This window comes from Garra rufa, unplaced genomic scaffold (genome assembly GCF_049309525.1).
Source record: "Garra rufa unplaced genomic scaffold, GarRuf1.0 hap1_unplaced_002, whole genome shotgun sequence".
In the NCBI taxonomy this organism is placed as follows: domain Eukaryota; kingdom Metazoa; phylum Chordata; class Actinopteri; order Cypriniformes; family Cyprinidae; genus Garra; species Garra rufa.
The window spans coordinates 12,907,061-12,931,185 of NW_027394277.1; the positions used below are offsets into that span (position 1 = coordinate 12,907,061).

The 24,125-nt window shown below is 40.3% G+C and overlaps 33 non-coding genes across 33 annotated transcripts; all 33 read right to left on the reverse strand.

Annotated features, from left to right (window-relative positions):
- Window positions 1-531: 531 nt before the first annotated feature.
- On the reverse strand, window positions 532-650 carry LOC141306275 (5S ribosomal RNA). Its single transcript, XR_012345235.1, has one exon. It is a non-coding gene; the product is annotated as a 5S ribosomal RNA (ribosomal RNA).
- Window positions 651-734: 84 nt separating this feature from the next.
- LOC141306277 (5S ribosomal RNA) lies at window positions 735-853 on the reverse strand. Its single transcript, XR_012345237.1, has one exon. It is a non-coding gene; the product is annotated as a 5S ribosomal RNA (ribosomal RNA).
- Window positions 854-1,606: 753 nt separating this feature from the next.
- On the reverse strand, window positions 1,607-1,725 carry LOC141306279 (5S ribosomal RNA). The gene has a single exon (XR_012345238.1). It is a non-coding gene; the product is annotated as a 5S ribosomal RNA (ribosomal RNA).
- An 84-nt stretch (window positions 1,726-1,809) lies between these two features.
- On the reverse strand, window positions 1,810-1,928 carry LOC141306280 (5S ribosomal RNA). The gene has a single exon (XR_012345239.1). It is a non-coding gene; the product is annotated as a 5S ribosomal RNA (ribosomal RNA).
- A 753-nt stretch (window positions 1,929-2,681) lies between these two features.
- On the reverse strand, window positions 2,682-2,800 carry LOC141306281 (5S ribosomal RNA). Its single transcript, XR_012345240.1, has one exon. It is a non-coding gene; the product is annotated as a 5S ribosomal RNA (ribosomal RNA).
- Window positions 2,801-3,553: 753 nt separating this feature from the next.
- Window positions 3,554-3,672, reverse strand: LOC141306282 (5S ribosomal RNA). Its single transcript, XR_012345241.1, has one exon. It is a non-coding gene; the product is annotated as a 5S ribosomal RNA (ribosomal RNA).
- An 84-nt stretch (window positions 3,673-3,756) lies between these two features.
- Window positions 3,757-3,875, reverse strand: LOC141306283 (5S ribosomal RNA). Its single transcript, XR_012345242.1, has one exon. It is a non-coding gene; the product is annotated as a 5S ribosomal RNA (ribosomal RNA).
- A 753-nt stretch (window positions 3,876-4,628) lies between these two features.
- On the reverse strand, window positions 4,629-4,747 carry LOC141307061 (5S ribosomal RNA). Its single transcript, XR_012346017.1, has one exon. It is a non-coding gene; the product is annotated as a 5S ribosomal RNA (ribosomal RNA).
- A 753-nt stretch (window positions 4,748-5,500) lies between these two features.
- LOC141306284 (5S ribosomal RNA) lies at window positions 5,501-5,619 on the reverse strand. Its single transcript, XR_012345244.1, has one exon. It is a non-coding gene; the product is annotated as a 5S ribosomal RNA (ribosomal RNA).
- Window positions 5,620-5,703: 84 nt separating this feature from the next.
- On the reverse strand, window positions 5,704-5,822 carry LOC141306285 (5S ribosomal RNA). The gene has a single exon (XR_012345245.1). It is a non-coding gene; the product is annotated as a 5S ribosomal RNA (ribosomal RNA).
- A 753-nt stretch (window positions 5,823-6,575) lies between these two features.
- On the reverse strand, window positions 6,576-6,694 carry LOC141306286 (5S ribosomal RNA). Its single transcript, XR_012345246.1, has one exon. It is a non-coding gene; the product is annotated as a 5S ribosomal RNA (ribosomal RNA).
- Window positions 6,695-7,447: 753 nt separating this feature from the next.
- On the reverse strand, window positions 7,448-7,566 carry LOC141306287 (5S ribosomal RNA). Its single transcript, XR_012345247.1, has one exon. It is a non-coding gene; the product is annotated as a 5S ribosomal RNA (ribosomal RNA).
- Window positions 7,567-7,650: 84 nt separating this feature from the next.
- On the reverse strand, window positions 7,651-7,769 carry LOC141306290 (5S ribosomal RNA). The gene has a single exon (XR_012345249.1). It is a non-coding gene; the product is annotated as a 5S ribosomal RNA (ribosomal RNA).
- A 753-nt stretch (window positions 7,770-8,522) lies between these two features.
- LOC141306291 (5S ribosomal RNA) lies at window positions 8,523-8,641 on the reverse strand. Its single transcript, XR_012345250.1, has one exon. It is a non-coding gene; the product is annotated as a 5S ribosomal RNA (ribosomal RNA).
- Window positions 8,642-9,394: 753 nt separating this feature from the next.
- On the reverse strand, window positions 9,395-9,513 carry LOC141306292 (5S ribosomal RNA). The gene has a single exon (XR_012345251.1). It is a non-coding gene; the product is annotated as a 5S ribosomal RNA (ribosomal RNA).
- An 84-nt stretch (window positions 9,514-9,597) lies between these two features.
- On the reverse strand, window positions 9,598-9,716 carry LOC141306293 (5S ribosomal RNA). The gene has a single exon (XR_012345252.1). It is a non-coding gene; the product is annotated as a 5S ribosomal RNA (ribosomal RNA).
- Window positions 9,717-10,469: 753 nt separating this feature from the next.
- On the reverse strand, window positions 10,470-10,588 carry LOC141306294 (5S ribosomal RNA). The gene has a single exon (XR_012345253.1). It is a non-coding gene; the product is annotated as a 5S ribosomal RNA (ribosomal RNA).
- A 753-nt stretch (window positions 10,589-11,341) lies between these two features.
- LOC141306295 (5S ribosomal RNA) lies at window positions 11,342-11,460 on the reverse strand. Its single transcript, XR_012345255.1, has one exon. It is a non-coding gene; the product is annotated as a 5S ribosomal RNA (ribosomal RNA).
- Window positions 11,461-11,544: 84 nt separating this feature from the next.
- LOC141306296 (5S ribosomal RNA) lies at window positions 11,545-11,663 on the reverse strand. The gene has a single exon (XR_012345256.1). It is a non-coding gene; the product is annotated as a 5S ribosomal RNA (ribosomal RNA).
- A 753-nt stretch (window positions 11,664-12,416) lies between these two features.
- LOC141307064 (5S ribosomal RNA) lies at window positions 12,417-12,535 on the reverse strand. The gene has a single exon (XR_012346019.1). It is a non-coding gene; the product is annotated as a 5S ribosomal RNA (ribosomal RNA).
- Window positions 12,536-13,288: 753 nt separating this feature from the next.
- LOC141306297 (5S ribosomal RNA) lies at window positions 13,289-13,407 on the reverse strand. The gene has a single exon (XR_012345257.1). It is a non-coding gene; the product is annotated as a 5S ribosomal RNA (ribosomal RNA).
- An 84-nt stretch (window positions 13,408-13,491) lies between these two features.
- On the reverse strand, window positions 13,492-13,610 carry LOC141306298 (5S ribosomal RNA). Its single transcript, XR_012345258.1, has one exon. It is a non-coding gene; the product is annotated as a 5S ribosomal RNA (ribosomal RNA).
- A 753-nt stretch (window positions 13,611-14,363) lies between these two features.
- On the reverse strand, window positions 14,364-14,482 carry LOC141306299 (5S ribosomal RNA). The gene has a single exon (XR_012345259.1). It is a non-coding gene; the product is annotated as a 5S ribosomal RNA (ribosomal RNA).
- Window positions 14,483-15,235: 753 nt separating this feature from the next.
- Window positions 15,236-15,354, reverse strand: LOC141306302 (5S ribosomal RNA). Its single transcript, XR_012345261.1, has one exon. It is a non-coding gene; the product is annotated as a 5S ribosomal RNA (ribosomal RNA).
- An 84-nt stretch (window positions 15,355-15,438) lies between these two features.
- LOC141306303 (5S ribosomal RNA) lies at window positions 15,439-15,557 on the reverse strand. The gene has a single exon (XR_012345262.1). It is a non-coding gene; the product is annotated as a 5S ribosomal RNA (ribosomal RNA).
- Window positions 15,558-16,310: 753 nt separating this feature from the next.
- Window positions 16,311-16,429, reverse strand: LOC141306304 (5S ribosomal RNA). Its single transcript, XR_012345263.1, has one exon. It is a non-coding gene; the product is annotated as a 5S ribosomal RNA (ribosomal RNA).
- A 753-nt stretch (window positions 16,430-17,182) lies between these two features.
- Window positions 17,183-17,301, reverse strand: LOC141306305 (5S ribosomal RNA). The gene has a single exon (XR_012345264.1). It is a non-coding gene; the product is annotated as a 5S ribosomal RNA (ribosomal RNA).
- Window positions 17,302-18,054: 753 nt separating this feature from the next.
- On the reverse strand, window positions 18,055-18,173 carry LOC141306306 (5S ribosomal RNA). Its single transcript, XR_012345266.1, has one exon. It is a non-coding gene; the product is annotated as a 5S ribosomal RNA (ribosomal RNA).
- A 753-nt stretch (window positions 18,174-18,926) lies between these two features.
- Window positions 18,927-19,045, reverse strand: LOC141306307 (5S ribosomal RNA). The gene has a single exon (XR_012345267.1). It is a non-coding gene; the product is annotated as a 5S ribosomal RNA (ribosomal RNA).
- A 753-nt stretch (window positions 19,046-19,798) lies between these two features.
- LOC141306308 (5S ribosomal RNA) lies at window positions 19,799-19,917 on the reverse strand. The gene has a single exon (XR_012345268.1). It is a non-coding gene; the product is annotated as a 5S ribosomal RNA (ribosomal RNA).
- Window positions 19,918-20,001: 84 nt separating this feature from the next.
- Window positions 20,002-20,120, reverse strand: LOC141306309 (5S ribosomal RNA). The gene has a single exon (XR_012345269.1). It is a non-coding gene; the product is annotated as a 5S ribosomal RNA (ribosomal RNA).
- Window positions 20,121-20,873: 753 nt separating this feature from the next.
- LOC141307065 (5S ribosomal RNA) lies at window positions 20,874-20,992 on the reverse strand. The gene has a single exon (XR_012346020.1). It is a non-coding gene; the product is annotated as a 5S ribosomal RNA (ribosomal RNA).
- Window positions 20,993-21,745: 753 nt separating this feature from the next.
- On the reverse strand, window positions 21,746-21,864 carry LOC141306310 (5S ribosomal RNA). The gene has a single exon (XR_012345270.1). It is a non-coding gene; the product is annotated as a 5S ribosomal RNA (ribosomal RNA).
- Between the last annotated feature and the right edge of the window lie 2,261 nt (window positions 21,865-24,125).

A 24,125-nucleotide genomic window follows, 5' to 3' on the forward strand; every position in this document is an offset into this window, starting at 1 on the left:
GAAGATTGGTTTAAATAGATTTGGTTTATTTACAAGGTTCACATAAAAGACTTTAAAACAACACGATAAAACGAGGTAAACGCTGTTAAAAGAATACAGTTCATTTGTCCATACCCTAAAAACAGTCCAAGAATCCCAGTGTGTTGATAAGTCCAATGTGAGTGTCCACCGGTGTATATACAATCCACAGAAAGTGTAATCCAAAGTTTGCAGGTGGTGAATGGAAAGGTGAGCTCTAAAATTAGCAACTCCTCAATCCAACAGTTTGGTGACTGTCCTTTGTTTGTCATGCTGCTCTCTTATACAGTTGTACTTCCTGCTTCCTGTCATGTGTCTAGTCACATGGCAGGCCAACCATCCATTTTTTAAAGACACACACTCACTTAAAATGTTAAGAGTAATAAAATGGCCTAAAAAACATGTAAAACACTTAAAACTCTATAATACATTTAAATGATTGTAATAAATAGAGCGGTAAAACACGTCTTTCTAAAAGCCAGCATATTATATAAATAGTGAAGAAAAGGCAAAAGCTTACAGCACCTGGTATTCCCAGGCGGTCTCCCATCCAAGTACTAAGCAGGCCCGACGCTGCTTAGCTTCCGAGATCAGACGAGATCGGGCGCTCTCAGCGCGGTATGGCCGTAAGCGAGGGCTGCTCCAAAAAGTGGGCTATTTAAAGATCAGCCTCCGTAAAAGCCAGCATATTATATAAATAGTGAAGAAAAGGCAAAAGCTTACAGCACCTGGTATTCCCAGGCGGTCTCCCATCCAAGTACTAAGCAGGCCCGACGCTGCTTAGCTTCCGAGATCAGACGAGATCGGGCGCTCTCAGCGCGGTATGGCCGTAAGCGAGGGCTGCTCCAAAAAGTGGGCTATTTAAAGATCAGCCTCCGTAAAAGCCAGCATATTATATAAATAGTGAAGAAAAGGCAAAAGCTTACAGCACCTGGTAATCCCAGGCAGTCTCCCATCCAAGTGTAACAATCGGCCTTATCAGCCGAGTTACAAGACTAAAATGGGGTCAGATTTAACTGTGAGAGATGACTAGTGGTTAAAAGAATGAGACATAAAAGAAGATTGGTTTAAATAGATTTGGTTTATTTACAAGGTTCACATAAAAGACTTTAAAACAACACGATAAAACGAGGTAAACGCTGTTAAAAGAATACAGTTCATTTGTCCATACCCTAAAAACAGTCCAAGAATCCCAGTGTGTTGATAAGTCCAATGTGAGTGTCCACCGGTGTATATACAATCCACAGAAAGTGTAATCCAAAGTTTGCAGGTGGTGAATGGAAAGGTGAGCTCTAAAATTAGCAACTCCTTAATCCAACAGTTTGGTGACTGTCCTTTGTTTGTCATGCTGCTCTCTTATACAGTTGTACTTCCTGCTTCCTGTCATGTGTCTAGTCACATGGCAGGCCAACCATCCATTTTTTAAAGACACACACTCACTTAAAATGTTAAGAGTAATAAAATGGCCTAAAAAACATGTAAAACACTTAAAACTCTATAATACATTTAAATGATTGTAATAAATAGAGCGGTAAAACACGTCTTTCTAAAAGCCAGCATATTATATAAATAGTGAAGAAAAGGCAAAAGCTTACAGCACCTGGTATTCCCAGGCGGTCTCCCATCCAAGTACTAAGCAGGCCCGACGCTGCTTAGCTTCCGAGATCAGACGAGATCGGGCGCTCTCAGCGCGGTATGGCCGTAAGCGAGGGCTGCTCCAAAAAGTGGGCTATTTAAAGATCAGCCTCCGTAAAAGCCAGCATATTATATAAATAGTGAAGAAAAGGCAAAAGCTTACAGCACCTGGTATTCCCAGGCGGTCTCCCATCCAAGTACTAAGCAGGCCCGACGCTGCTTAGCTTCCGAGATCAGACGAGATCGGGCGCTCTCAGCGCGGTATGGCCGTAAGCGAGGGCTGCTCCAAAAAGTGGGCTATTTAAAGATCAGCCTCCGTAAAAGCCAGCATATTATATAAATAGTGAAGAAAAGGCAAAAGCTTACAGCACCTGGTATTCCCAGGCGGTCTCCCATCCAAGTGTAACAATCGGCCTTATCAGCCGAGTTACAAGACTAAAATGGGATCAGATTTAACTGTGAGAGATGACTAGTGGTTAAAAGAATGAGACATAAAAGAAGATTGGTTTAAATAGATTTGGTTTATTTACAAGGTTCACATAAAAGACTTTAAAACAACACGATAAAACGAGGTAAACGCTGTTAAAAGAATACAGTTCATTTGTCCATACCCTAAAAACAGTCCAAGAATCCCAGTGTGTTGATAAGTCCAATGTGAGTGTCCACCGGTGTATATACAATCCACAGAAAGTGTAATCCAAAGTTTGCAGGTGGTGAATGGAAAGGTGAGCTCTAAAATTAGCAACTCCTCAATCCAACAGTTTGGTGACTGTCCTTTGTTTGTCATGCTGCTCTCTTATACAGTTGTACTTCCTGCTTCCTGTCATGTGTCTAGTCACATGGCAGGCCAACCATCCATTTTTTAAAGACACACACTCACTTAAAATGTTAAGAGTAATAAAATGGCCTAAAAAACATGTAAAACACTTAAAACTCTATAATACATTTAAATGATTGTAATAAATAGAGCGGTAAAACACGTCTTTCTAAAAGCCAGCATATTATATAAATAGTGAAGAAAAGGCAAAAGCTTACAGCACCTGGTATTCCCAGGCGGTCTCCCATCCAAGTACTAAGCAGGCCCGACGCTGCTTAGCTTCCGAGATCAGACGAGATCGGGCGCTCTCAGCGCGGTATGGCCGTAAGCGAGGGCTGCTCCAAAAAGTGGGCTATTTAAAGATCAGCCTCCGTAAAAGCCAGCATATTATATAAATAGTGAAGAAAAGGCAAAAGCTTACAGCACCTGGTAATCCCAGGCGGTCTCCCATCCAAGTGTAACAATCGGCCTTATCAGCCGAGTTACAAGACTAAAATGGGGTCAGATTTAACTGTGAGAGATGACTAGTGGTTAAAAGAATGAGACATAAAAGAAGATTGGTTTAAATAGATTTGGTTTATTTACAAGGTTCACATAAAAGACTTTAAAACAACACGATAAAACGAGGTAAACGCTGTTAAAAGAATACAGTTCATTTGTCCATACCCTAAAAACAGTCCAAGAATCCCAGTGTGTTGATAAGTCCAATGTGAGTGTCCACCGGTGTATATACAATCCACAGAAAGTGTAATCCAAAGTTTGCAGGTGGTGAATGGAAAGGTGAGCTCTAAAATTAGCAACTCCTTAATCCAACAGTTTGGTGACTGTCCTTTGTTTGTCATGCTGCTCTCTTATACAGTTGTACTTCCTGCTTCCTGTCATGTGTCTAGTCACATGGCAGGCCAACCATCCATTTTTTAAAGACACACACTCACTTAAAATGTTAAGAGTAATAAAATGGCCTAAAAAACATGTAAAACACTTAAAACTCTATAATACATTTAAATGATTGTAATAAATAGAGCGGTAAAACACGTCTTTCTAAAAGCCAGCATATTATATAAATAGTGAAGAAAAGGCAAAAGCTTACAGCACCTGGTATTCCCAGGCGGTCTCCCATCCAAGTACTAAGCAGGCCCGACGCTGCTTAGCTTCCGAGATCAGACGAGATCGGGCGCTCTCAGCGCGGTATGGCCGTAAGCGAGGGCTGCTCCAAAAAGTGGGCTATTTAAAGATCAGCCTCCGTAAAAGCCAGCATATTATATAAATAGTGAAGAAAAGGCAAAAGCTTACAGCACCTGGTATTCCCAGGCGGTCTCCCATCCAAGTACTAAGCAGGCCCGACGCTGCTTAGCTTCCGAGATCAGACGAGATCGGGCGCTCTCAGCGCGGTATGGCCGTAAGCGAGGGCTGCTCCAAAAAGTGGGCTATTTAAAGATCAGCCTCCGTAAAAGCCAGCATATTATATAAATAGTGAAGAAAAGGCAAAAGCTTACAGCACCTGGTATTCCCAGGCGGTCTCCCATCCAAGTGTAACAATCGGCCTTATCAGCCGAGTTACAAGACTAAAATGGGATCAGATTTAACTGTGAGAGATGACTAGTGGTTAAAAGAATGAGACATAAAAGAAGATTGGTTTAAATAGATTTGGTTTATTTACAAGGTTCACATAAAAGACTTTAAAACAACACGATAAAACGAGGTAAACGCTGTTAAAAGAATACAGTTCATTTGTCCATACCCTAAAAACAGTCCAAGAATCCCAGTGTGTTGATAAGTCCAATGTGAGTGTCCACCGGTGTATATACAATCCACAGAAAGTGTAATCCAAAGTTTGCAGGTGGTGAATGGAAAGGTGAGCTCTAAAATTAGCAACTCCTCAATCCAACAGTTTGGTGACTGTCCTTTGTTTGTCATGCTGCTCTCTTATACAGTTGTACTTCCTGCTTCCTGTCATGTGTCTAGTCACATGGCAGGCCAACCATCCATTTTTTAAAGACACACACTCACTTAAAATGTTAAGAGTAATAAAATGGCCTAAAAAACATGTAAAACACTTAAAACTCTATAATACATTTAAATGATTGTAATAAATAGAGCGGTAAAACACGTCTTTCTAAAAGCCAGCATATTATATAAATAGTGAAGAAAAGGCAAAAGCTTACAGCACCTGGTATTCCCAGGCGGTCTCCCATCCAAGTACTAAGCAGGCCCGACGCTGCTTAGCTTCCGAGATCAGACGAGATCGGGCGCTCTCAGCGCAGTATGGCCGTAAGCGAGGGCTGCTCCAAAAAGTGGGCTATTTAAAGATCAGCCTCCGTAAAAGCCAGCATATTATATAAATAGTGAAGAAAAGGCAAAAGCTTACAGCACCTGGTAATCCCAGGCGGTCTCCCATCCAAGTGTAACAATCGGCCTTATCAGCCGAGTTACAAGACTAAAATGGGGTCAGATTTAACTGTGAGAGATGACTAGTGGTTAAAAGAATGAGACATAAAAGAAGATTGGTTTAAATAGATTTGGTTTATTTACAAGGTTCACATAAAAGACTTTAAAACAACACGATAAAACGAGGTAAACGCTGTTAAAAGAATACAGTTCATTTGTCCATACCCTAAAAACAGTCCAAGAATCCCAGTGTGTTGATAAGTCCAATGTGAGTGTCCACCGGTGTATATACAATCCACAGAAAGTGTAATCCAAAGTTTGCAGGTGGTGAATGGAAAGGTGAGCTCTAAAATTAGCAACTCCTCAATCCAACAGTTTGGTGACTGTCCTTTGTTTGTCATGCTGCTCTCTTATACAGTTGTACTTCCTGCTTCCTGTCATGTGTCTAGTCACATGGCAGGCCAACCATCCATTTTTTAAAGACACACACTCACTTAAAATGTTAAGAGTAATAAAATGGCCTAAAAAACATGTAAAACACTTAAAACTCTATAATACATTTAAATGATTGTAATAAATAGAGCGGTAAAACACGTCTTTCTAAAAGCCAGCATATTATATAAATAGTGAAGAAAAGGCAAAAGCTTACAGCACCTGGTATTCCCAGGCGGTCTCCCATCCAAGTACTAAGCAGGCCCGACGCTGCTTAGCTTCCGAGATCAGACGAGATCGGGCGCTCTCAGCGCGGTATGGCCGTAAGCGAGGGCTGCTCCAAAAAGTGGGCTATTTAAAGATCAGCCTCCGTAAAAGCCAGCATATTATATAAATAGTGAAGAAAAGGCAAAAGCTTACAGCACCTGGTATTCCCAGGCGGTCTCCCATCCAAGTACTAAGCAGGCCCGACGCTGCTTAGCTTCCGAGATCAGACGAGATCGGGCGCTCTCAGCGCGGTATGGCCGTAAGCGAGGGCTGCTCCAAAAAGTGGGCTATTTAAAGATCAGCCTCCGTAAAAGCCAGCATATTATATAAATAGTGAAGAAAAGGCAAAAGCTTACAGCACCTGGTATTCCCAGGCGGTCTCCCATCCAAGTGTAACAATCGGCCTTATCAGCCGAGTTACAAGACTAAAATGGGATCAGATTTAACTGTGAGAGATGACTAGTGGTTAAAAGAATGAGACATAAAAGAAGATTGGTTTAAATAGATTTGGTTTATTTACAAGGTTCACATAAAAGACTTTAAAACAACACGATAAAACGAGGTAAACGCTGTTAAAAGAATACAGTTCATTTGTCCATACCCTAAAAACAGTCCAAGAATCCCAGTGTGTTGATAAGTCCAATGTGAGTGTCCACCGGTGTATATACAATCCACAGAAAGTGTAATCCAAAGTTTGCAGGTGGTGAATGGAAAGGTGAGCTCTAAAATTAGCAACTCCTCAATCCAACAGTTTGGTGACTGTCCTTTGTTTGTCATGCTGCTCTCTTATACAGTTGTACTTCCTGCTTCCTGTCATGTGTCTAGTCACATGGCAGGCCAACCATCCATTTTTTAAAGACACACACTCACTTAAAATGTTAAGAGTAATAAAATGGCCTAAAAAACATGTAAAACACTTAAAACTCTATAATACATTTAAATGATTGTAATAAATAGAGCGGTAAAACACGTCTTTCTAAAAGCCAGCATATTATATAAATAGTGAAGAAAAGGCAAAAGCTTACAGCACCTGGTATTCCCAGGCGGTCTCCCATCCAAGTACTAAGCAGGCCCGACGCTGCTTAGCTTCCGAGATCAGACGAGATCGGGCGCTCTCAGCGCGGTATGGCCGTAAGCGAGGGCTGCTCCAAAAAGTGGGCTATTTAAAGATCAGCCTCCGTAAAAGCCAGCATATTATATAAATAGTGAAGAAAAGGCAAAAGCTTACAGCACCTGGTAATCCCAGGCAGTCTCCCATCCAAGTGTAACAATCGGCCTTATCAGCCGAGTTACAAGACTAAAATGGGGTCAGATTTAACTGTGAGAGATGACTAGTGGTTAAAAGAATGAGACATAAAAGAAGATTGGTTTAAATAGATTTGGTTTATTTACAAGGTTCACATAAAAGACTTTAAAACAACACGATAAAACGAGGTAAACGCTGTTAAAAGAATACAGTTCATTTGTCCATACCCTAAAAACAGTCCAAGAATCCCAGTGTGTTGATAAGTCCAATGTGAGTGTCCACCGGTGTATATACAATCCACAGAAAGTGTAATCCAAAGTTTGCAGGTGGTGAATGGAAAGGTGAGCTCTAAAATTAGCAACTCCTTAATCCAACAGTTTGGTGACTGTCCTTTGTTTGTCATGCTGCTCTCTTATACAGTTGTACTTCCTGCTTCCTGTCATGTGTCTAGTCACATGGCAGGCCAACCATCCATTTTTTAAAGACACACACTCACTTAAAATGTTAAGAGTAATAAAATGGCCTAAAAAACATGTAAAACACTTAAAACTCTATAATACATTTAAATGATTGTAATAAATAGAGCGGTAAAACACGTCTTTCTAAAAGCCAGCATATTATATAAATAGTGAAGAAAAGGCAAAAGCTTACAGCACCTGGTATTCCCAGGCGGTCTCCCATCCAAGTACTAAGCAGGCCCGACGCTGCTTAGCTTCCGAGATCAGACGAGATCGGGCGCTCTCAGCGCGGTATGGCCGTAAGCGAGGGCTGCTCCAAAAAGTGGGCTATTTAAAGATCAGCCTCCGTAAAAGCCAGCATATTATATAAATAGTGAAGAAAAGGCAAAAGCTTACAGCACCTGGTATTCCCAGGCGGTCTCCCATCCAAGTACTAAGCAGGCCCGACGCTGCTTAGCTTCCGAGATCAGACGAGATCGGGCGCTCTCAGCGCGGTATGGCCGTAAGCGAGGGCTGCTCCAAAAAGTGGGCTATTTAAAGATCAGCCTCCGTAAAAGCCAGCATATTATATAAATAGTGAAGAAAAGGCAAAAGCTTACAGCACCTGGTATTCCCAGGCGGTCTCCCATCCAAGTGTAACAATCGGCCTTATCAGCCGAGTTACAAGACTAAAATGGGATCAGATTTAACTGTGAGAGATGACTAGTGGTTAAAAGAATGAGACATAAAAGAAGATTGGTTTAAATAGATTTGGTTTATTTACAAGGTTCACATAAAAGACTTTAAAACAACACGATAAAACGAGGTAAACGCTGTTAAAAGAATACAGTTCATTTGTCCATACCCTAAAAACAGTCCAAGAATCCCAGTGTGTTGATAAGTCCAATGTGAGTGTCCACCGGTGTATATACAATCCACAGAAAGTGTAATCCAAAGTTTGCAGGTGGTGAATGGAAAGGTGAGCTCTAAAATTAGCAACTCCTCAATCCAACAGTTTGGTGACTGTCCTTTGTTTGTCATGCTGCTCTCTTATACAGTTGTACTTCCTGCTTCCTGTCATGTGTCTAGTCACATGGCAGGCCAACCATCCATTTTTTAAAGACACACACTCACTTAAAATGTTAAGAGTAATAAAATGGCCTAAAAAACATGTAAAACACTTAAAACTCTATAATACATTTAAATGATTGTAATAAATAGAGCGGTAAAACACGTCTTTCTAAAAGCCAGCATATTATATAAATAGTGAAGAAAAGGCAAAAGCTTACAGCACCTGGTATTCCCAGGCGGTCTCCCATCCAAGTACTAAGCAGGCCCGACGCTGCTTAGCTTCCGAGATCAGACGAGATCGGGCGCTCTCAGCGCGGTATGGCCGTAAGCGAGGGCTGCTCCAAAAAGTGGGCTATTTAAAGATCAGCCTCCGTAAAAGCCAGCATATTATATAAATAGTGAAGAAAAGGCAAAAGCTTACAGCACCTGGTAATCCCAGGCAGTCTCCCATCCAAGTGTAACAATCGGCCTTATCAGCCGAGTTACAAGACTAAAATGGGGTCAGATTTAACTGTGAGAGATGACTAGTGGTTAAAAGAATGAGACATAAAAGAAGATTGGTTTAAATAGATTTGGTTTATTTACAAGGTTCACATAAAAGACTTTAAAACAACACGATAAAACGAGGTAAACGCTGTTAAAAGAATACAGTTCATTTGTCCATACCCTAAAAACAGTCCAAGAATCCCAGTGTGTTGATAAGTCCAATGTGAGTGTCCACCGGTGTATATACAATCCACAGAAAGTGTAATCCAAAGTTTGCAGGTGGTGAATGGAAAGGTGAGCTCTAAAATTAGCAACTCCTTAATCCAACAGTTTGGTGACTGTCCTTTGTTTGTCATGCTGCTCTCTTATACAGTTGTACTTCCTGCTTCCTGTCATGTGTCTAGTCACATGGCAGGCCAACCATCCATTTTTTAAAGACACACACTCACTTAAAATGTTAAGAGTAATAAAATGGCCTAAAAAACATGTAAAACACTTAAAACTCTATAATACATTTAAATGATTGTAATAAATAGAGCGGTAAAACACGTCTTTCTAAAAGCCAGCATATTATATAAATAGTGAAGAAAAGGCAAAAGCTTACAGCACCTGGTATTCCCAGGCGGTCTCCCATCCAAGTACTAAGCAGGCCCGACGCTGCTTAGCTTCCGAGATCAGACGAGATCGGGCGCTCTCAGCGCGGTATGGCCGTAAGCGAGGGCTGCTCCAAAAAGTGGGCTATTTAAAGATCAGCCTCCGTAAAAGCCAGCATATTATATAAATAGTGAAGAAAAGGCAAAAGCTTACAGCACCTGGTATTCCCAGGCGGTCTCCCATCCAAGTACTAAGCAGGCCCGACGCTGCTTAGCTTCCGAGATCAGACGAGATCGGGCGCTCTCAGCGCGGTATGGCCGTAAGCGAGGGCTGCTCCAAAAAGTGGGCTATTTAAAGATCAGCCTCCGTAAAAGCCAGCATATTATATAAATAGTGAAGAAAAGGCAAAAGCTTACAGCACCTGGTATTCCCAGGCGGTCTCCCATCCAAGTGTAACAATCGGCCTTATCAGCCGAGTTACAAGACTAAAATGGGATCAGATTTAACTGTGAGAGATGACTAGTGGTTAAAAGAATGAGACATAAAAGAAGATTGGTTTAAATAGATTTGGTTTATTTACAAGGTTCACATAAAAGACTTTAAAACAACACGATAAAACGAGGTAAACGCTGTTAAAAGAATACAGTTCATTTGTCCATACCCTAAAAACAGTCCAAGAATCCCAGTGTGTTGATAAGTCCAATGTGAGTGTCCACCGGTGTATATACAATCCACAGAAAGTGTAATCCAAAGTTTGCAGGTGGTGAATGGAAAGGTGAGCTCTAAAATTAGCAACTCCTCAATCCAACAGTTTGGTGACTGTCCTTTGTTTGTCATGCTGCTCTCTTATACAGTTGTACTTCCTGCTTCCTGTCATGTGTCTAGTCACATGGCAGGCCAACCATCCATTTTTTAAAGACACACACTCACTTAAAATGTTAAGAGTAATAAAATGGCCTAAAAAACATGTAAAACACTTAAAACTCTATAATACATTTAAATGATTGTAATAAATAGAGCGGTAAAACACGTCTTTCTAAAAGCCAGCATATTATATAAATAGTGAAGAAAAGGCAAAAGCTTACAGCACCTGGTATTCCCAGGCGGTCTCCCATCCAAGTACTAAGCAGGCCCGACGCTGCTTAGCTTCCGAGATCAGACGAGATCGGGCGCTCTCAGCGCGGTATGGCCGTAAGCGAGGGCTGCTCCAAAAAGTGGGCTATTTAAAGATCAGCCTCCGTAAAAGCCAGCATATTATATAAATAGTGAAGAAAAGGCAAAAGCTTACAGCACCTGGTAATCCCAGGCGGTCTCCCATCCAAGTGTAACAATCGGCCTTATCAGCCGAGTTACAAGACTAAAATGGGGTCAGATTTAACTGTGAGAGATGACTAGTGGTTAAAAGAATGAGACATAAAAGAAGATTGGTTTAAATAGATTTGGTTTATTTACAAGGTTCACATAAAAGACTTTAAAACAACACGATAAAACGAGGTAAACGCTGTTAAAAGAATACAGTTCATTTGTCCATACCCTAAAAACAGTCCAAGAATCCCAGTGTGTTGATAAGTCCAATGTGAGTGTCCACCGGTGTATATACAATCCACAGAAAGTGTAATCCAAAGTTTGCAGGTGGTGAATGGAAAGGTGAGCTCTAAAATTAGCAACTCCTTAATCCAACAGTTTGGTGACTGTCCTTTGTTTGTCATGCTGCTCTCTTATACAGTTGTACTTCCTGCTTCCTGTCATGTGTCTAGTCACATGGCAGGCCAACCATCCATTTTTTAAAGACACACACTCACTTAAAATGTTAAGAGTAATAAAATGGCCTAAAAAACATGTAAAACACTTAAAACTCTATAATACATTTAAATGATTGTAATAAATAGAGCGGTAAAACACGTCTTTCTAAAAGCCAGCATATTATATAAATAGTGAAGAAAAGGCAAAAGCTTACAGCACCTGGTATTCCCAGGCGGTCTCCCATCCAAGTACTAAGCAGGCCCGACGCTGCTTAGCTTCCGAGATCAGACGAGATCGGGCGCTCTCAGCGCGGTATGGCCGTAAGCGAGGGCTGCTCCAAAAAGTGGGCTATTTAAAGATCAGCCTCCGTAAAAGCCAGCATATTATATAAATAGTGAAGAAAAGGCAAAAGCTTACAGCACCTGGTATTCCCAGGCGGTCTCCCATCCAAGTACTAAGCAGGCCCGACGCTGCTTAGCTTCCGAGATCAGACGAGATCGGGCGCTCTCAGCGCGGTATGGCCGTAAGCGAGGGCTGCTCCAAAAAGTGGGCTATTTAAAGATCAGCCTCCGTAAAAGCCAGCATATTATATAAATAGTGAAGAAAAGGCAAAAGCTTACAGCACCTGGTATTCCCAGGCGGTCTCCCATCCAAGTGTAACAATCGGCCTTATCAGCCGAGTTACAAGACTAAAATGGGATCAGATTTAACTGTGAGAGATGACTAGTGGTTAAAAGAATGAGACATAAAAGAAGATTGGTTTAAATAGATTTGGTTTATTTACAAGGTTCACATAAAAGACTTTAAAACAACACGATAAAACGAGGTAAACGCTGTTAAAAGAATACAGTTCATTTGTCCATACCCTAAAAACAGTCCAAGAATCCCAGTGTGTTGATAAGTCCAATGTGAGTGTCCACCGGTGTATATACAATCCACAGAAAGTGTAATCCAAAGTTTGCAGGTGGTGAATGGAAAGGTGAGCTCTAAAATTAGCAACTCCTCAATCCAACAGTTTGGTGACTGTCCTTTGTTTGTCATGCTGCTCTCTTATACAGTTGTACTTCCTGCTTCCTGTCATGTGTCTAGTCACATGGCAGGCCAACCATCCATTTTTTAAAGACACACACTCACTTAAAATGTTAAGAGTAATAAAATGGCCTAAAAAACATGTAAAACACTTAAAACTCTATAATACATTTAAATGATTGTAATAAATAGAGCGGTAAAACACGTCTTTCTAAAAGCCAGCATATTATATAAATAGTGAAGAAAAGGCAAAAGCTTACAGCACCTGGTATTCCCAGGCGGTCTCCCATCCAAGTACTAAGCAGGCCCGACGCTGCTTAGCTTCCGAGATCAGACGAGATCGGGCGCTCTCAGCGCAGTATGGCCGTAAGCGAGGGCTGCTCCAAAAAGTGGGCTATTTAAAGATCAGCCTCCGTAAAAGCCAGCATATTATATAAATAGTGAAGAAAAGGCAAAAGCTTACAGCACCTGGTAATCCCAGGCGGTCTCCCATCCAAGTGTAACAATCGGCCTTATCAGCCGAGTTACAAGACTAAAATGGGGTCAGATTTAACTGTGAGAGATGACTAGTGGTTAAAAGAATGAGACATAAAAGAAGATTGGTTTAAATAGATTTGGTTTATTTACAAGGTTCACATAAAAGACTTTAAAACAACACGATAAAACGAGGTAAACGCTGTTAAAAGAATACAGTTCATTTGTCCATACCCTAAAAACAGTCCAAGAATCCCAGTGTGTTGATAAGTCCAATGTGAGTGTCCACCGGTGTATATACAATCCACAGAAAGTGTAATCCAAAGTTTGCAGGTGGTGAATGGAAAGGTGAGCTCTAAAATTAGCAACTCCTCAATCCAACAGTTTGGTGACTGTCCTTTGTTTGTCATGCTGCTCTCTTATACAGTTGTACTTCCTGCTTCCTGTCATGTGTCTAGTCACATGGCAGGCCAACCATCCATTTTTTAAAGACACACACTCACTTAAAATGTTAAGAGTAATAAAATGGCCTAAAAAACATGTAAAACACTTAAAACTCTATAATACATTTAAATGATTGTAATAAATAGAGCGGTAAAACACGTCTTTCTAAAAGCCAGCATATTATATAAATAGTGAAGAAAAGGCAAAAGCTTACAGCACCTGGTATTCCCAGGCGGTCTCCCATCCAAGTACTAAGCAGGCCCGACGCTGCTTAGCTTCCGAGATCAGACGAGATCGGGCGCTCTCAGCGCGGTATGGCCGTAAGCGAGGGCTGCTCCAAAAAGTGGGCTATTTAAAGATCAGCCTCCGTAAAAGCCAGCATATTATATAAATAGTGAAGAAAAGGCAAAAGCTTACAGCACCTGGTATTCCCAGGCGGTCTCCCATCCAAGTACTAAGCAGGCCCGACGCTGCTTAGCTTCCGAGATCAGACGAGATCGGGCGCTCTCAGCGCGGTATGGCCGTAAGCGAGGGCTGCTCCAAAAAGTGGGCTATTTAAAGATCAGCCTCCGTAAAAGCCAGCATATTATATAAATAGTGAAGAAAAGGCAAAAGCTTACAGCACCTGGTATTCCCAGGCGGTCTCCCATCCAAGTGTAACAATCGGCCTTATCAGCCGAGTTACAAGACTAAAATGGGATCAGATTTAACTGTGAGAGATGACTAGTGGTTAAAAGAATGAGACATAAAAGAAGATTGGTTTAAATAGATTTGGTTTATTTACAAGGTTCACATAAAAGACTTTAAAACAACACGATAAAACGAGGTAAACGCTGTTAAAAGAATACAGTTCATTTGTCCATACCCTAAAAACAGTCCAAGAATCCCAGTGTGTTGATAAGTCCAATGTGAGTGTCCACCGGTGTATATACAATCCACAGAAAGTGTAATCCAAAGTTTGCAGGTGGTGAATGGAAAGGTGAGCTCTAAAATTAGCAACTCCTCAATCCAACAGTTTGGTGACTGTCCTTTGTTTGTCATGCTGCTCTCTTATACAGTTGTACTTCCTGCTTCCTGTCATGTGTCTAGTCACATGGCAGGCCAACCATCCATTTTTTAAAGACACACACTCACTTAAAATGTTAAGAGTAATAAAATGGCCTAAAAAACATGTAAAACACTTAAAACTCTATAATACATTTAAATGATTGTAATAAATAGAGCGGTAAAACACGTCTTTCTAAAAGCCAGCATATTATATAAATAGTGAAGAAAAGGCAAAAGCTTACAGCACCTGGTATTCCCAGGCGGTCTCCCATCCAAGTACTAAGCAGGCCCGACGCTGCTTAGCTTCCGAGATCAGACGAGATCGGGCGCTCTCAGCGCGGTATGGCCGTAAGCGAGGGCTGCTCCAAAAAGTGGGCTATTTAAAGATCAGCCTCCGTAAAAGCCAGCATATTATATAAATAGTGAAGAAAAGGCAAAAGCTTACAGCACCTGGTAATCCCAGGCAGTCTCCCATCCAAGTGTAACAATCGGCCTTATCAGCCGAGTTACAAGACTAAAATGGGGTCAGATTTAACTGTGAGAGATGACTAGTGGTTAAAAGAATGAGACATAAAAGAAGATTGGTTTAAATAGATTTGGTTTATTTACAAGGTTCACATAAAAGACTTTAAAACAACACGATAAAACGAGGTAAACGCTGTTAAAAGAATACAGTTCATTTGTCCATACCCTAAAAACAGTCCAAGAATCCCAGTGTGTTGATAAGTCCAATGTGAGTGTCCACCGGTGTATATACAATCCACAGAAAGTGTAATCCAAAGTTTGCAGGTGGTGAATGGAAAGGTGAGCTCTAAAATTAGCAACTCCTTAATCCAACAGTTTGGTGACTGTCCTTTGTTTGTCATGCTGCTCTCTTATACAGTTGTACTTCCTGCTTCCTGTCATGTGTCTAGTCACATGGCAGGCCAACCATCCATTTTTTAAAGACACACACTCACTTAAAATGTTAAGAGTAATAAAATGGCCTAAAAAACATGTAAAACACTTAAAACTCTATAATACATTTAAATGATTGTAATAAATAGAGCGGTAAAACACGTCTTTCTAAAAGCCAGCATATTATATAAATAGTGAAGAAAAGGCAAAAGCTTACAGCACCTGGTATTCCCAGGCGGTCTCCCATCCAAGTACTAAGCAGGCCCGACGCTGCTTAGCTTCCGAGATCAGACGAGATCGGGCGCTCTCAGCGCGGTATGGCCGTAAGCGAGGGCTGCTCCAAAAAGTGGGCTATTTAAAGATCAGCCTCCGTAAAAGCCAGCATATTATATAAATAGTGAAGAAAAGGCAAAAGCTTACAGCACCTGGTATTCCCAGGCGGTCTCCCATCCAAGTACTAAGCAGGCCCGACGCTGCTTAGCTTCCGAGATCAGACGAGATCGGGCGCTCTCAGCGCGGTATGGCCGTAAGCGAGGGCTGCTCCAAAAAGTGGGCTATTTAAAGATCAGCCTCCGTAAAAGCCAGCATATTATATAAATAGTGAAGAAAAGGCAAAAGCTTACAGCACCTGGTATTCCCAGGCGGTCTCCCATCCAAGTGTAACAATCGGCCTTATCAGCCGAGTTACAAGACTAAAATGGGATCAGATTTAACTGTGAGAGATGACTAGTGGTTAAAAGAATGAGACATAAAAGAAGATTGGTTTAAATAGATTTGGTTTATTTACAAGGTTCACATAAAAGACTTTAAAACAACACGATAAAACGAGGTAAACGCTGTTAAAAGAATACAGTTCATTTGTCCATACCCTAAAAACAGTCCAAGAATCCCAGTGTGTTGATAAGTCCAATGTGAGTGTCCACCGGTGTATATACAATCCACAGAAAGTGTAATCCAAAGTTTGCAGGTGGTGAATGGAAAGGTGAGCTCTAAAATTAGCAACTCCTCAATCCAACAGTTTGGTGACTGTCCTTTGTTTGTCATGCTGCTCTCTTATACAGTTGTACTTCCTGCTTCCTGTCATGTGTCTAGTCACATGGCAGGCCAACCATCCATTTTTTAAAGACACACACTCACTTAAAATGTTAAGAGTAATAAAATGGCCTAAAAAACATGTAAAACACTTAAAACTCTATAATACATTTAAATGATTGTAATAAATAGAGCGGTAAAACACGTCTTTCTAAAAGCCAGCATATTATATAAATAGTGAAGAAAAGGCAAAAGCTTACAGCACCTGGTATTCCCAGGCGGTCTCCCATCCAAGTACTAAGCAGGCCCGACGCTGCTTAGCTTCCGAGATCAGACGAGATCGGGCGCTCTCAGCGCGGTATGGCCGTAAGCGAGGGCTGCTCCAAAAAGTGGGCTATTTAAAGATCAGCCTCCGTAAAAGCCAGCATATTATATAAATAGTGAAGAAAAGGCAAAAGCTTACAGCACCTGGTAATCCCAGGCGGTCTCCCATCCAAGTGTAACAATCGGCCTTATCAGCCGAGTTACAAGACTAAAATGGGGTCAGATTTAACTGTGAGAGATGACTAGTGGTTAAAAGAATGAGACATAAAAGAAGATTGGTTTAAATAGATTTGGTTTATTTACAAGGTTCACATAAAAGACTTTAAAACAACACGATAAAACGAGGTAAACGCTGTTAAAAGAATACAGTTCATTTGTCCATACCCTAAAAACAGTCCAAGAATCCCAGTGTGTTGATAAGTCCAATGTGAGTGTCCACCGGTGTATATACAATCCACAGAAAGTGTAATCCAAAGTTTGCAGGTGGTGAATGGAAAGGTGAGCTCTAAAATTAGCAACTCCTCAATCCAACAGTTTGGTGACTGTCCTTTGTTTGTCATGCTGCTCTCTTATACAGTTGTACTTCCTGCTTCCTGTCATGTGTCTAGTCACATGGCAGGCCAACCATCCATTTTTTAAAGACACACACTCACTTAAAATGTTAAGAGTAATAAAATGGCCTAAAAAACATGTAAAACACTTAAAACTCTATAATACATTTAAATGATTGTAATAAATAGAGCGGTAAAACACGTCTTTCTAAAAGCCAGCATATTATATAAATAGTGAAGAAAAGGCAAAAGCTTACAGCACCTGGTATTCCCAGGCGGTCTCCCATCCAAGTACTAAGCAGGCCCGACGCTGCTTAGCTTCCGAGATCAGACGAGATCGGGCGCTCTCAGCGCGGTATGGCCGTAAGCGAGGGCTGCTCCAAAAAGTGGGCTATTTAAAGATCAGCCTCCGTAAAAGCCAGCATATTATATAAATAGTGAAGAAAAGGCAAAAGCTTACAGCACCTGGTAATCCCAGGCGGTCTCCCATCCAAGTGTAACAATCGGCCTTATCAGCCGAGTTACAAGACTAAAATGGGGTCAGATTTAACTGTGAGAGATGACTAGTGGTTAAAAGAATGAGACATAAAAGAAGATTGGTTTAAATAGATTTGGTTTATTTACAAGGTTCACATAAAAGACTTTAAAACAACACGATAAAACGAGGTAAACGCTGTTAAAAGAATACAGTTCATTTGTCCATACCCTAAAAACAGTCCAAGAATCCCAGTGTGTTGATAAGTCCAATGTGAGTGTCCACCGGTGTATATACAATCCACAGAAAGTGTAATCCAAAGTTTGCAGGTGGTGAATGGAAAGGTGAGCTCTAAAATTAGCAACTCCTCAATCCAACAGTTTGGTGACTGTCCTTTGTTTGTCATGCTGCTCTCTTATACAGTTGTACTTCCTGCTTCCTGTCATGTGTCTAGTCACATGGCAGGCCAACCATCCATTTTTTAAAGACACACACTCACTTAAAATGTTAAGAGTAATAAAATGGCCTAAAAAACATGTAAAACACTTAAAACTCTATAATACATTTAAATGATTGTAATAAATAGAGCGGTAAAACACGTCTTTCTAAAAGCCAGCATATTATATAAATAGTGAAGAAAAGGCAAAAGCTTACAGCACCTGGTATTCCCAGGCGGTCTCCCATCCAAGTACTAAGCAGGCCCGACGCTGCTTAGCTTCCGAGATCAGACGAGATCGGGCGCTCTCAGCGCGGTATGGCCGTAAGCGAGGGCTGCTCCAAAAAGTGGGCTATTTAAAGATCAGCCTCCGTAAAAGCCAGCATATTATATAAATAGTGAAGAAAAGGCAAAAGCTTACAGCACCTGGTATTCCCAGGCGGTCTCCCATCCAAGTGTAACAATCGGCCTTATCAGCCGAGTTACAAGACTAAAATGGGATCAGATTTAACTGTGAGAGATGACTAGTGGTTAAAAGAATGAGACATAAAAGAAGATTGGTTTAAATAGATTTGGTTTATTTACAAGGTTCACATAAAAGACTTTAAAACAACACGATAAAACGAGGTAAACGCTGTTAAAAGAATACAGTTCATTTGTCCATACCCTAAAAACAGTCCAAGAATCCCAGTGTGTTGATAAGTCCAATGTGAGTGTCCACCGGTGTATATACAATCCACAGAAAGTGTAATCCAAAGTTTGCAGGTGGTGAATGGAAAGGTGAGCTCTAAAATTAGCAACTCCTCAATCCAACAGTTTGGTGACTGTCCTTTGTTTGTCATGCTGCTCTCTTATACAGTTGTACTTCCTGCTTCCTGTCATGTGTCTAGTCACATGGCAGGCCAACCATCCATTTTTTAAAGACACACACTCACTTAAAATGTTAAGAGTAATAAAATGGCCTAAAAAACATGTAAAACACTTAAAACTCTATAATACATTTAAATGATTGTAATAAATAGAGCGGTAAAACACGTCTTTCTAAAAGCCAGCATATTATATAAATAGTGAAGAAAAGGCAAAAGCTTACAGCACCTGGTATTCCCAGGCGGTCTCCCATCCAAGTACTAAGCAGGCCCGACGCTGCTTAGCTTCCGAGATCAGACGAGATCGGGCGCTCTCAGCGCGGTATGGCCGTAAGCGAGGGCTGCTCCAAAAAGTGGGCTATTTAAAGATCAGCCTCCGTAAAAGCCAGCATATTATATAAATAGTGAAGAAAAGGCAAAAGCTTACAGCACCTGGTAATCCCAGGCGGTCTCCCATCCAAGTGTAACAATCGGCCTTATCAGCCGAGTTACAAGACTAAAATGGGGTCAGATTTAACTGTGAGAGATGACTAGTGGTTAAAAGAATGAGACATAAAAGAAGATTGGTTTAAATAGATTTGGTTTATTTACAAGGTTCACATAAAAGACTTTAAAACAACACGATAAAACGAGGTAAACGCTGTTAAAAGAATACAGTTCATTTGTCCATACCCTAAAAACAGTCCAAGAATCCCAGTGTGTTGATAAGTCCAATGTGAGTGTCCACCGGTGTATATACAATCCACAGAAAGTGTAATCCAAAGTTTGCAGGTGGTGAATGGAAAGGTGAGCTCTAAAATTAGCAACTCCTCAATCCAACAGTTTGGTGACTGTCCTTTGTTTGTCATGCTGCTCTCTTATACAGTTGTACTTCCTGCTTCCTGTCATGTGTCTAGTCACATGGCAGGCCAACCATCCATTTTTTAAAGACACACACTCACTTAAAATGTTAAGAGTAATAAAATGGCCTAAAAAACATGTAAAACACTTAAAACTCTATAATACATTTAAATGATTGTAATAAATAGAGCGGTAAAACACGTCTTTCTAAAAGCCAGCATATTATATAAATAGTGAAGAAAAGGCAAAAGCTTACAGCACCTGGTATTCCCAGGCGGTCTCCCATCCAAGTACTAAGCAGGCCCGACGCTGCTTAGCTTCCGAGATCAGACGAGATCGGGCGCTCTCAGCGCGGTATGGCCGTAAGCGAGGGCTGCTCCAAAAAGTGGGCTATTTAAAGATCAGCCTCCGTAAAAGCCAGCATATTATATAAATAGTGAAGAAAAGGCAAAAGCTTACAGCACCTGGTATTCCCAGGCGGTCTCCCATCCAAGTACTAAGCAGGCCCGACGCTGCTTAGCTTCCGAGATCAGACGAGATCGGGCGCTCTCAGCGCGGTATGGCCGTAAGCGAGGGCTGCTCCAAAAAGTGGGCTATTTAAAGATCAGCCTCCGTAAAAGCCAGCATATTATATAAATAGTGAAGAAAAGGCAAAAGCTTACAGCACCTGGTATTCCCAGGCGGTCTCCCATCCAAGTGTAACAATCGGCCTTATCAGCCGAGTTACAAGACTAAAATGGGATCAGATTTAACTGTGAGAGATGACTAGTGGTTAAAAGAATGAGACATAAAAGAAGATTGGTTTAAATAGATTTGGTTTATTTACAAGGTTCACATAAAAGACTTTAAAACAACACGATAAAACGAGGTAAACGCTGTTAAAAGAATACAGTTCATTTGTCCATACCCTAAAAACAGTCCAAGAATCCCAGTGTGTTGATAAGTCCAATGTGAGTGTCCACCGGTGTATATACAATCCACAGAAAGTGTAATCCAAAGTTTGCAGGTGGTGAATGGAAAGGTGAGCTCTAAAATTAGCAACTCCTCAATCCAACAGTTTGGTGACTGTCCTTTGTTTGTCATGCTGCTCTCTTATACAGTTGTACTTCCTGCTTCCTGTCATGTGTCTAGTCACATGGCAGGCCAACCATCCATTTTTTAAAGACACACACTCACTTAAAATGTTAAGAGTAATAAAATGGCCTAAAAAACATGTAAAACACTTAAAACTCTATAATACATTTAAATGATTGTAATAAATAGAGCGGTAAAACACGTCTTTCTAAAAGCCAGCATATTATATAAATAGTGAAGAAAAGGCAAAAGCTTACAGCACCTGGTATTCCCAGGCGGTCTCCCATCCAAGTACTAAGCAGGCCCGACGCTGCTTAGCTTCCGAGATCAGACGAGATCGGGCGCTCTCAGCGCAGTATGGCCGTAAGCGAGGGCTGCTCCAAAAAGTGGGCTATTTAAAGATCAGCCTCCGTAAAAGCCAGCATATTATATAAATAGTGAAGAAAAGGCAAAAGCTTACAGCACCTGGTAATCCCAGGCGGTCTCCCATCCAAGTGTAACAATCGGCCTTATCAGCCGAGTTACAAGACTAAAATGGGGTCAGATTTAACTGTGAGAGATGACTAGTGGTTAAAAGAATGAGACATAAAAGAAGATTGGTTTAAATAGATTTGGTTTATTTACAAGGTTCACATAAAAGACTTTAAAACAACACGATAAAACGAGGTAAACGCTGTTAAAAGAATACAGTTCATTTGTCCATACCCTAAAAACAGTCCAAGAATCCCAGTGTGTTGATAAGTCCAATGTGAGTGTCCACCGGTGTATATACAATCCACAGAAAGTGTAATCCAAAGTTTGCAGGTGGTGAATGGAAAGGTGAGCTCTAAAATTAGCAACTCCTCAATCCAACAGTTTGGTGACTGTCCTTTGTTTGTCATGCTGCTCTCTTATACAGTTGTACTTCCTGCTTCCTGTCATGTGTCTAGTCACATGGCAGGCCAACCATCCATTTTTTAAAGACACACACTCACTTAAAATGTTAAGAGTAATAAAATGGCCTAAAAAACATGTAAAACACTTAAAACTCTATAATACATTTAAATGATTGTAATAAATAGAGCGGTAAAACACGTCTTTCTAAAAGCCAGCATATTATATAAATAGTGAAGAAAAGGCAAAAGCTTACAGCACCTGGTATTCCCAGGCGGTCTCCCATCCAAGTACTAAGCAGGCCCGACGCTGCTTAGCTTCCGAGATCAGACGAGATCGGGCGCTCTCAGCGCGGTATGGCCGTAAGCGAGGGCTGCTCCAAAAAGTGGGCTATTTAAAGATCAGCCTCCGTAAAAGCCAGCATATTATATAAATAGTGAAGAAAAGGCAAAAGCTTACAGCACCTGGTATTCCCAGGCGGTCTCCCATCCAAGTGTAACAATCGGCCTTATCAGCCGAGTTACAAGACTAAAATGGGATCAGATTTAACTGTGAGAGATGACTAGTGGTTAAAAGAATGAGACATAAAAGAAGATTGGTTTAAATAGATTTGGTTTATTTACAAGGTTCACATAAAAGACTTTAAAACAACACGATAAAACGAGGTAAACGCTGTTAAAAGAATACAGTTCATTTGTCCATACCCTAAAAACAGTCCAAGAATCCCAGTGTGTTGATAAGTCCAATGTGAGTGTCCACCGGTGTATATACAATCCACAGAAAGTGTAATCCAAAGTTTGCAGGTGGTGAATGGAAAGGTGAGCTCTAAAATTAGCAACTCCTCAATCCAACAGTTTGGTGACTGTCCTTTGTTTGTCATGCTGCTCTCTTATACAGTTGTACTTCCTGCTTCCTGTCATGTGTCTAGTCACATGGCAGGCCAACCATCCATTTTTTAAAGACACACACTCACTTAAAATGTTAAGAGTAATAAAATGGCCTAAAAAACATGTAAAACACTTAAAACTCTATAATACATTTAAATGATTGTAATAAATAGAGCGGTAAAACACGTCTTTCTAAAAGCCAGCATATTATATAAATAGTGAAGAAAAGGCAAAAGCTTACAGCACCTGGTATTCCCAGGCGGTCTCCCATCCAAGTACTAAGCAGGCCCGACGCTGCTTAGCTTCCGAGATCAGACGAGATCGGGCGCTCTTTTTTTTTTTTTTTTTTTATTATTATTATACAAGTTTAAAATTCATTACATGAATGAAATAAAAATGACAATTAAATTACATTTGAGCATATACAATTCATCATCCACAAAATACATCAAAATCAAAACATCAATTTTCTGGCATTTCAATCCCATTTCCTTTTAACACTTCCTCCACTTGTTTTGAAAATATTTTGTAAAACAGCATCTCTTTTTTTTCCATTTTAAAATAATTCCACAGTGTTAAAATGTACTCCTCAACCTTACATTTAAATAATCTCCACAGATCTAATACACACCCTTTACTCTTTCCTAAATTCCTCCTTTTCCATATAGCACTTTTCGCCAAAACCAATAACAACTCTATCACTTTTTTATTCTTGCATTTTTCCTTCACTCCCAAAATTAAAGTTTGATTCCAGTCACTCTCTTCTTTCCCATCCCTTAAACTCTTAATCATTTTCTTTAACATTTGAAAAAATGTTTCCAATTTTTCACAAAATAAAAACAAATGTAGAATACCTTCATCCTGTTTTTTACATATTTTACAAATGGCATCACTTTCCTTCCCCATTATACAAAGCCTCATTTCCGAAAAAATCACATTATGTCTGATAAAATAGTCTAGACACTCCAAATCTGTACTTCCAATCCCACTTCTTATATTCTTCCAAATATCATTCTCTTCAATTCCATTAAAATGTCTCAACCACATTTGATTTGCATTAGGTTTCTTAAAAATATATTTTTTAAGACATTGATAAAACATCCTTACATTACACGATCTCAAATCCACCATTTTGTCTTCCATTTTCATATACACATCAACTTTGCTTTCTGTTTCTTCTCTTTTTTTAATTTCTTCCAACCACTCTTTTGGTACTGCACTTTTAACTTCATCATATTGTTTTTCCAGACTAGCCACACTATATTCTTCTTTTTCTTCTTCCATAGCATCTATGATCACTTGTAACGGCAAAAATCCATCTTTAAATTCATACAACACATCTTTGACTTGCCTTATCCCTACTTCCCACCATTTCTTAAAAAATAAAACTTGTCCATTAAAAACAATATTACTGTTCAAGAAAATAGGTTGATTGAGGACCGTTTTTCTCCCAAATGGCTTAAAATCAATCTCCTTGAGAAAAAACCCCCAAGCAACTAAAACCTCTTTATAAAAATTTGGTATCCCCTCCATCATCCAATTTTTGAGTTTCATCCATAAAATGTTATCATTTAAAAATACATTCCCACATTTTGCTAAAAAATGTTTCATTGTAATTTTCCAATCTCCCTTTTTATCCATGTCCAAATATTTTTTAACCACCTTCACTCTCATACTTTTCTTTTTTAATTCTATATCAACAAGTCCCAACCCTCCCTCTTCTGGCCTTCCAATGAGTGTGT